This window comes from Amblyraja radiata, unplaced genomic scaffold, assembly GCF_010909765.2.
Source record: "Amblyraja radiata isolate CabotCenter1 unplaced genomic scaffold, sAmbRad1.1.pri S119, whole genome shotgun sequence".
In the NCBI taxonomy this organism is placed as follows: domain Eukaryota; kingdom Metazoa; phylum Chordata; class Chondrichthyes; order Rajiformes; family Rajidae; genus Amblyraja; species Amblyraja radiata.
Window position 1 is genome coordinate 71,439 of NW_022630105.1, and position 11,062 is coordinate 82,500.

The following is an 11,062-nucleotide window of genomic DNA, read 5'->3' on the forward strand; positions in this document are numbered from 1 at the left end:
CACACCATCCCAGGAATTAACCTAGTAAACCTATGCTGAACTCCCTCAATAGCAACAATGTCCTTCCTCAAATTAGGAGATCAAAACTGCACACAATATCCAGGTGTGGTCACACCAGGGCCCAGTAAAAATGCAGTACGAACTCCTTATTCCTATACTAAAATTAGTCTGCTATGAAGGCCAACATGCCTCCTGCTTTCTTCACTATACCTGCATGTTTACTTTCAGCGACTGATGTACAAGGACACCAAGGTCTTGTTGCACCTCTCCTTTTCTTAATCTGACACCATTCAGACAATAATCTGCCTTCTTGTTCTTGCCACCAAAGTGGATAACCAAGTCAACCTGCAGCCTCATAGCATCCTTCACTTACCTCACACTGCCACCCATTTTTGTGTCATCCACCATCTTGGAGATGTTACATTTAATCCCTTTGTTTAAATTATTTATATAATAAATAACTGGGGTCCCAGCACTAAGCCTTGCGGCACCCCACGAGTCCATGCCTGCCATTCTGAAAAGGACCGGTTAATTCATACTCTTTGCTTCCTGTCTGCCAACCAGTTCTCTATCCACGTCAATACACTACCCTTGTGCTTTAATTTTGTGCAGTAACCTTTAGTGTGGGACCTTGTCAAAGGCTTTTTGAAAGTCCAGATACACCACATCCACTGGCTCTCTCTTATCCATTCTACTTGTTACAGCCTCAAAATATTCCAGAAGATTAGTCGAGCATTTCTCCTTCATAAATCCATGCTGACTTTGCTTTCCAAATACGCTACTATTACATCTTTAATAATCGACACAAGCATCTTCTCCAGATTCCCCTCCTCCTGGCGCGGAATTAAATAGCAAATAAGTGCGGGGCAAGAATTCACCCCTGGGAAAAATAACAAGTTACATTTTCCAACTTGAAAACATGTCCGACTCTGCAATAAGCAGCTTGCAACCCACACTTACACGCTCCCTTCAATACTAGGATATCACAGCTGACACCGCTGAAGTGGGTTGGATTTCAAACGATGAGACGCATAAAGGAGATTGAGAACCTCATCTTCTGGTGCCAAGATAACAATCACCGTTAATGACAGAAAAACAAAGGAAATTATGATTGACTTCAGGGAGTGAAGCAATACACAGACCTCGGTTTACACTGATGGCGCTGAAGTAGAGATGGCCGATAGCTTCAGATTCTAAGGAATAAATATCACTGTCCAGGACCAGAGACATCGAAACAATGGCCAGAAAAGTACACCAATGCCTCTACTTCCTTAGAGCATTTTGGAATTTTGGCATGACCCCAATAAACCTCACCAACTTCTACAGGTGCGCTGTAGAAAGCATTTTATTGGGATACAGCACAGTATGGTTTTGGGGAAAGCTCCATACAAGGCTGCAAGAAATTACAGAGTTGTGGAGCATCAGAATAACAAATGACCAGACTCATCCGAGTCACTTCATAATTTCCCCTCTCACATCAGGCAAAAGGGACAGAGGTGTGAAAATGCATAACTCCAGATTTAGAGACAGTTTCTTCCCAGCTATTATCAGGCTTCTGAACCATCCTCTCACCAAGTCGAGTGTGATCCCGACCTACTAGCTACCTCTTTGGAGACCTTTGAATGATCTTTAAGTGGACTTTATTTTGCAATAATTATTGTAACCTAGATCCTTTAACCTATACTCTGTGCACGACTTGATTATAATCATGAATCATCTTTTCTTTGACCGGATGGCACACAACAAAAAGATTTTTTCTCTACCTCGGTACACGTGACAACAATAAACTAAACTAAGATCCCGATAATTGCATTTTACGAGGCTCATTGTCAAATGTCATTCGAAGGTCCATTTAATGCCACAGATTCCCCTCAATATGCTCCAAAGAATGGCCCCATCCGGAAATGTAGTCTATCTGTTTCGTTCCACTAATGTTGCCAGGCCCGCTGAGTTCATCCAGCACTTTGATTTTTGCTTCAGATTGTAGCACCTGCAGTTCCCCGTGTTCCCCTCTATGTAATCTGCATGTTAAATCTTCAACCTACTCAAATACATTTATCATATGCAATTTGCTGTCATAAAAGCATGTTGACATGGTATGATTACATGGTATGATTATAGTAGATTGACTTGCTACTGCTTTCCGAAATAATTTGATATTTCTTCTTTGATTATTGAGCCTATCATATTGCTAACAATCGATGTTAAACAAAATGGCCTAGTCATTGATGTTGGACATCCTGAAATTTAGAAGAGCATTAGGCAAGTCTGGTAAAAGCGTTTACATACTAAGGAAGCATGTTGGGAAGAAAGGCCCACATATTGAAGGTAAATTACACCTCATACTGGGAGGGGCAATTATAGATACAGAAAGTATTTAGATTACAAGGCATAGCTGGCCGGAGTAAAGATAAACATACGAGTTTGTAAATCAGGATGAGGCCATTCACTGACCAGGAAATAACACAAGGTAGACAAAAGTGCTGGAGAAACTCTGTGGGTGAGGCAACATCTATGGAGCGAAGGAATAGGTGACATTTCGGGTCGAGACCCTTGTTCAGACGGACGTGGGGGTGGGGGGAGCGGGAAGAAGAAAGGAAGAGGCGGAGACAGTAGGATATGGGAGAGCTGGGAAGGGGAGTGGAAAGAGGGAGAAAGCAAGGACTACCTGAAATTGGAGAAGTCAATGTTCATACTGCTGGGGTGTAAACTACCCAAGCGAAATACAAGGTGTTGCTCCTCCAATTTGTGGTGGGACTCACCACTGGCCACATCTTCCCATCTCCTCCCCTTTCGGTTTTCCGCGGAAACTGCTTCCTCCGTAACTCCCTGGTCAATTTGTGCCTTCCCACCCAAACCACCCCTCCCCTGGTACTTTCCCTTGCAACCGCAGGAAATGCTACACATGTTGCTTTACCTCCCCCCCTGACCCGATCCAAGGACCAAAGCAGTCTTTCCAGGTGTGGCAGAGGTTCACCTGCACCTCCTCCAACCTCATCCATTTCATCCGCTGCTATAGGTATCAGCTGCTCTACATCAGTGAGACCAAATCTGACCTTTCTGTCCTGGGCCTCCTCCATGGCCAGAGTGAGTCCCACTGCAAATTGGAGGAGCAGCACCTCATATTTTGCTTGGGTAGTTTACACCCCAATAGTATAAACATTGACATCTCCAATTTCAGGTAGTTCTTGCTTTCTCCCTCATTCCCCTCCCCTTCCCAGCTCTCCCACAGCCCAGTCTCCGCCTCTACCTCTCTTCTTCCCGCCCCCCCACCAGTCTGAAGAAAGGTCTCGACCCGAAACGTCACCTACTCCTTCAATTCATAGATGCTGCTTCACCCGCTGAGTTTCTCCAGCACTTTTGTCTACCTTTGATTTTCCCAGCATCTGCAGTTCTTTCTTATACAGGAAATAATAGAAGGCCTTTATGGTATTATTTGGCAGAGAAAATTAAAAATCACTCTGGAGAAAAACAACGATGCAAGAGAAGTTGATCACCTATTAATTATCCCAACAATGTGAAATGCGCATAGAACTATTGTGTCGAGTGTGTTTTGAAATTGTGCAAGCGATGTGAATCATTGAAACGCTTTGGGTTGTCTCAGAGTGTTATCCGCCACATCCTGAATATAACGACATGTTTGAGAAGCTCACCACCGCTGTAGGAGATATTCTTTGTACTGAGCTCTAATTATACAGAACGGTGCAGCACTAGAATGGACCCTTCGGCCCACAATATTTGTGCATGAAAACATTTGAGTATCGGTTCAAGTAATCCATTCCTCTCCTTACCTTGTACTCTTGCTCACTGAAATATCTCTCGTATGCTAGAACGAAAATGACATTCTACCACAACCTCTTGAATCGCCTCTTCCAGCCTCTGGAGGTAATCATTTGTCAATTCGAGCAGCAGCAAATCATCAAACCTTTCCATGACCTCTGTCATCGAGACATTGTATGAGCTGTGAATAAAAAGAATGGAATCATCAAGGGTTGTCTGTTTTCCTCCACCGATAGCTGTGTCACTACCTCACTCTGCTAAACGGGGACCACATGACGGAATGTGAGGCGCTCCATTCAGCGAGTTGCTGCCAGGCCATGTGCTGGATCTACCCACAAACTGCATGGAGGGAGACCCGGCTGCTGCTCTCGCTTTGCCCACACAATGGTCCCCAGGCTGACGCTGTATCCACCACCCCCTCCCTCCCTTTCCCTTCCCCCCCTCTCCCTCTGCCCCTCTCTCTCTGTCTCTGCCCCTCTCTCTCTGTCTCTGCCCCCCCCCCCTCTCCCTGCCCTCACTGTCTACCTCCCTCCCTCTCTAGACGCACCAGCGAGTTGGGGGCTTTGCGTCAGTGGATAGAGTGGGTATGGGGTAAAAGGAGCCAATGAAAAATAGTAATATAATATCAATGGGGTGGTTAGTGTGTGTGTGTGGGGTAGTTAGTGTGTGTTGGGTGGTTAGGGTGTGCGTGACGCCGCACACGTGACCGTTCGTCGAGGGGATGGGACCCAACGGGTCACACTTGGTCTAGTTATACATAAATACAATCAAGCCAAGCGCAAGAACAGCACGCAGACCGAAGAGAGTCCTGAATAGTTTTCTCCGCATGTAGCGATACAGTTTCAGAGACAACGTCCAATGTCCGCAATCAAACAGTTTGTAAAAATTGGAACTGTGTCCGAACAAATAGAAGGATCTTTTAGTACTGATAACAGCAGAATTAAAATGCACAGGATTCACAGTAACATGGTCCTATAAATTCAGAACTGGTTTACTGAGAAGACAGAGGGTTGTTATTCTGGCTGGGGTTCTGTGGGAAGACTGCATGTCCATAGCTTTAAGCTGAAAGGGGTGGAATTCAAAGGAGATGTGCGGGCAAAGTTATTTTTTATACGCAGAGGATGGTGAGTGCCTGGAACGCGCTGCCAGGTGTGGTGGTTGGGGCATATACAATAGGGGCATTTAAGAAGCTTTTCGATAAGCAGAGAATTGTGGAATATGGAATATGTGTAGGCAGCGGAGATGAGTTTCACTTGGCATCGGTCCGCATGGACATTGTGGACCAAAAATACCTTTTCTGTGCTGTACATTACTATACTCTATCTACCTTTGCTGATTATATGTATGAAATCGTCAGGTATTATTTTCCATTTCGCCTTGTTACTTCAAACACGTCTCTTGTATCCTGTAATCCTAATGATATTTCAATTTTATTTAATGGCTTGCTTTGATCTTTCTTTCCAAATTAGGCATTGGCAGACTATTTCTCTCTCGCCACTTGGCAGAATCACGGAAGTCACACCGCACAGAGATGTTTCAGCCAAACGCAGATGTGTCGACCAAGGTGCCCTATCTGAGCCAGCCCTATTTGACCATGTTTGCCATTATCACTCCAAACCTTTCTTGTCCATGTACCTGCCCAAATGTCACTAAAATCATGTTATTGTACGCGCCTCAAATGGCAACTCATTCCAGATATCCACATCCCTCTGTGCCCAAAGTCTTTTTTAAGGGGGAATGGAACCAAGAACTAGACGGCAGGTTTAAGCGGAAGAACTTTGCAAAATCCGAAGGGCATCTCCCTGTCAAGGCTGGTGGTGCATGCTGGTAAGAGAATGGCATTGAAGAGCTTTAAGATAGGGCTGTGGATATGCAGGGAATCTGGGGAATCTTAATTTGAAAGATACACAATAGAAACAGGGTAGTCAGTTTATCGACTCCACGGAGACGATCGATCAACCATTCACACTAGTTCTACATTAATCTGCAAACTTCACACGAGCAGATTAGTTTAACCCGGCATCATGTTCGACACAGACAGCATAGGCCGAAGGGCTTGCTCTTGTACTGCAGTGTACTATTACAGATAGAATTCTCCAATTTCTTTCGATATTTCTTATCCCCTTTCCATCTTTCCTTATCCCGATGCATAACCTAATCCCTATCCGCACATTTCTCCTAACCCTTCCACCCAAATACTCCACTGGCTTTACATTTCATGTCATTCAAACATCTTTTTGACTTGCAAGACCTTTGACTCATTTTCTCTTTAGTCTCATTTTAGTCCAGGTTTGTCGCCCTTTCATCTCTAACCATCTGCCAATCAACACCCCCTCCCCCCTCACCACCTCATCCATATCCACCTTTCACTTGCCAGGCTCCCACCACTTTTTCCGCTTTCTCTCCCCAACTACAATTAATCCTTTTGAGTTCAGGCTTCTTTTGACCGTCCTAATTCCTTGGTTCTCTCTCATTTCCCCATTAAACCTCAAATGACTCACTGAGAGTAGCTTCCTGTCCCTGACAAATGTTTACTTATTTTCCCTAATCAGACCTTCAACATCCTTTGTTCACGAAGGCTCACAAAACTTAACTTCTTTGCTTGTTCCGCTAACTGACACATTGAGTGTGAACAATTATCCCGCTTTTAAAAAACCCCAAACATCACCTGTTCATTCCCCTCTAGTAGCTGCTCTCAGGCACTACTTTTCTACTCATTAAATGACCCTAATACAGACAGATTTGCCTTACAATTACTGTTCTCCCTCCAATTCAGGTCTGTTGCCCTTCCATTGATTCCCTATTCCCGCTCCCCGTGCGTGCTGCAGGTCAGGGAATCTGATCCGGTCACATTGTTGGGGCATTTATATCAGACATAATTCTGCAACACACCGTCGTCTGTCCTCGTTGTCAAGGTCACTGGATCTCCTCCCTGGTCCGCTCCATCAACACGGTGGTGAATGCGTTCACATGCCCCGCTGCTCTGTAATAAACGGATTAAAAGCCAGTATTAGACAACAATTCAAAGGAGCAGGACAACTTTTGGCTGATGACATCTCATATTGCCAACCGATCGGCTGACAGTTTCCGCGTATGTTCAATTTTCATCCCAATAACTGACAGTGATTTTTGAGGAATAAAAGTTACAAATGGATGCGTCAGGATTTGGAACGTCTTGAGATGATGTACATAAATGCTACTTCCCCTTCCCCCACAATCCTGTCAGTCCCCAGTCCTGTAGTCAGATACAAGTCCCACTGACTTTAGAGCAGTGACAAATCTGCACGTCTTTGGAGTATGGAAGGAAACCGGAGCACTCGGGGGAAATACACGGTCACAGGGAAAACATGCAAACTCCACACAGACAGCACCTGAGGTCAGGATTGAACATGGATCTCTGACATTGTAAGGCAGCAACTAACACTGTGCCATTGTTGCCACTGGCTACAGCAAACCCTGAAGGGCCTGTCCCACTTGGGCATTATTTGCGTGTCACGAAGGTGTCGCGCAACGATTTTGTGGATCCCAAAATCCAGGGGCGCCGCGCGCTACCGCACTTCACTGTCTACACCGCCACGTGCAATGCGCACGTAATGCACGCCATGCGCACTTAATGCACGCATCACGTCCGCGTCACGACGCGTAAATGATGTAGCGTAAATGACACATGAATGATGTCGTGTAAATGATGCACAAATGACGCCTAAGTGGGACAGGCCCATCAGTGCATCATATCCGCCGTTGGTCTGGTGGCATTTGCTCCCTTTCTGCTCTGTCTGCTGATGTGCGATCACCAGAGTGGAATAGAAATGTGTGAAACTCCTTGCACTTGATGCAGGTTGTTGCCAGGATCATGCAGGAGGTCGAGACTGAAAAATAACTGACCCCCAAGCTTCAGTATCCTCACCCCTTCCCCCAAATCCATCACAATGCTTCCCTCCCCCATTCCCCAATCCCACCTCACACTTCCTCACCCCCTCCACTCCAACCTCTCCCTCCCTCCCTCCCTCCCCGGATGGGGTTGAGTTAGATCAGCCATGACCATGAGTGAATGGCGGTGTAGAGTTGGCCTAATCCTGCTCCTCGTTATGAACTGACGGACATCCCCTCTCTGCCCCGACCTGTATAAACAGCGGGGCCTCCGTCCCCGGGGCGTCTGTGGCCGCACGAGCCGCTCGGCTGATGAGCGGGGACCCGCGCGACCAACGGCGCCGCTCTCTCGCCGGGATACGCGCGCATGCGCGGGATTGTTCCCGTCTGTTCGGGCAGCGAACGTGGGCGGGGCTTGTGGGAGAACACGCCCCCGCGACGGGACCGCAAATGCTATTGGCTGTGACTAGTGAAGGACACCGCCCTAAGCCAATGGGGACAGAGGGCCGGGAGTGACAGTGGGCGGGCTCTGCAAGGGATACGCCCATCAACGAGAACGCCTTCGCCATTGGTCTATGCCATTGACGGACAGCGCCGGCAGCCAATGGGAACAGAGGGTCCTGCGCTGCCGGTTGGAGGTTCAGGCCGGGCCGCGCCTGCGTGACGTGCACGCGCAAGGGCGCGCCTCCGGGTGGTGACGCGCCGGTGGGAGGGCGATGACGACACCGCCCGGTGACTGACAGGCAATGGGGGCTGGACCTTGAGCGCGGCCCTGCCCTGAATCCCGAGCTCTCTTCCCCAGCTCAGCAGGTGCCAGCACCAGCGCCTCAGTGCTGCAGGTTCGATACCCAGCCCCGACCCCATGAGGATATCACATCCAGTGATATAACATATGAACAGATATTTTTTAATTAAAGGAAATTGAAAATAATCTAATGCTCGACCTTAGGTACACAAAAATGCTGGAGAAACTCAGCGGGTTCAGCAGCATCTGTGGAGCAAAGGAAACTTAATTAATTAATTAAAATTGTTAGCCCTTGCTGTCTCCTCCCCTTCCTTAGCCCTCGAGCTGTCTCCTCCCATCCCCCTGCCCTCGGGCTCCTCCTCCTCCTTTTTCCTTCCTTCTCCCCGCCACCCCCTATCAGTCTGAAGAAGGGTTTTGGCCCGAAACGTTACCTATTTCCTTCGCTCCATAGATGCTGCTGCACCCGCTTAGTTTCTCCAGCATTTTTGTGTACCTTCGATTTTCCAGCATCTGCAGTTCCTTCGTGAACACTGATGCTCGACCTTGTAAGGTCTCATTAAAAGCCCAGATGAAAGCAAATATTGCTTTCTCCCTTTCCCCCCATTCGCAACAAGGACAGATTCCCCCTTGGCAATAGAGTGACACAGTGTGGCAACAGGCCCCCCAGCCCAACTCGCCCACACCGGCCAACAATGTCCCAGCTACACGAGTCTCACCTCCCTGCGCTTGGTCCATATCCCTCCAAACCTGTCCTATCCATTCACCTCACCTTCCACCCCATGAGCTGTCGTGTACAGCACATAATCCACCAACACTTTCACCACATCCAACGGGATTTTACTCCTGGCCACATCTTCCCATCTCCACCCCTTTCTGCTTTCCACAGAGACCGTTCCTCCGCAACTCCCTGGTCAACTTGTCCCTTCCCACCCAAACCACCCCTCGCCAGGTACTTTCCCCTGCAACTGCAGGAGATGCAACACCTGTCCCTTTAACTCCCCCCTCGACTCTATCCAAGGACCCCGACAGTCTTTTCAGGTGAGGCAGAGGTTCACGTGCATCTCCTCCAACCTCAGATACTGCGTCCGCTGTTCCATGTTTCAACTTCTGTACATCGGTGAGATCACGCGCAGGCTCGGCGATCGTTTTAGCTGAACACCTCCGCTCAATCTGCCTAACCTACCTGATCTCCCGGTTGCTCAGCACTTTAACTTCCCCTCCCATTTTGACCTTTCTGTCCTGTACTTTCTCCATTGTCAGAGTGAGGCCCAGTGTAAATTACAGGAATAGCACCTCATTTTTTGTCTGGGTAGCTGGCACCCCAGTATGAACATTAACTTCAAACAGCCCAGCCCTCTCCCCATCCCCTCCCCATTGCCAGTTCTCCCACCAGTTTTACTGCTTCAGACTACATTCATACTCTATCCCGCCCACACACACACATACACATACATGCACACACACATACACACACATACACACACATACACACACATACACACGCACATACACATACACACACACTCACCCACATACACATACACACACACAAACACAAACATATATACACACACATACACAAACAGACTACATTCATACTCTATCCCGCCCACTCCCCTGACATCAGTCTGAAGAAGGGTCTCAATAGACAATGGACAATCGGCGCAGGAGTAGGCCATTTGGTCCATAGTGTCAGCAATACCATTCAATGTGATCATGCAGGGCTGCCAACTCTCACACATTGAACGTGAGAATCACTTATTTGGCCAAATTCTCACGCTGATCACAAATTTCTCACGCTCTGTCACGCTCTGTCACGTTCTGAGGTCAACGAAAATTTCAAAACTGCATGGGTGTTGGAGAGCTGGGCCGAGGGAGGGACGGAAGCAGAAGTAGAAGCAGAAGCTGCAGTGGGGACAGATGCAGATGGGGAGCCGGATCTGGCGAGTGTTTGCCAGGCTGGCGAGTCGCTCACTGCAGCTCCGGCCATGGAGCAGCCTCAGGGCCATGGGAGGCTGCACTCTGGCCATGGAGCAGCCTCAGTTCAAGAGTTGTGCCGTTGTGCCGCTGCCGTAAGAGTCTTTGTGCCGAATTCGCCCAGGTGACCGGCACGGATCAGGCTGCGGCTCGGTGCATCCTGGAGGACAACCAGAAGCCAAATTATAGGAAAGATGTCAACAAAATAGAGAGAGTACAGAGGAGATTCATTAGAATGTTGCCTGGGTTTCAGCAACTAAGTTACAGAGAAAGGTTGAACAAGATAGGTCTTTATTCTTTGGAGTGCAGAAGGTTAAGGGGGGACTTGGTAGAGGCCTTTAAAATTATGAGAGGGATAGACAGAGTTGACGTTGATAAGCCTTTCCATTCAGAGTAGGGAAGATTCAAACAAGAGGACATGATTTGAGAATTAAGGGACAAAAGTGTAGGGGTAACATGAGGGGGAACTTCTTTACTCAGATAGTGGTAGCTGTTTGGAATGAGCTGTTATGGGCTGAGTGCAGGCAGATGGGACTAGGTGAGAGTAAGTGTTCGGCACGGACTAGAAGGGCCGAGATGGCCTTTTTCCGTGCTGTAATTGGTATATGGTTATATGGTTAAAAGTAAGTACCAAGCACTGGGTAGAAGCGGTGGAAGATAGTGGCCTTCAAATGGGAGTGGTTGGGGAAA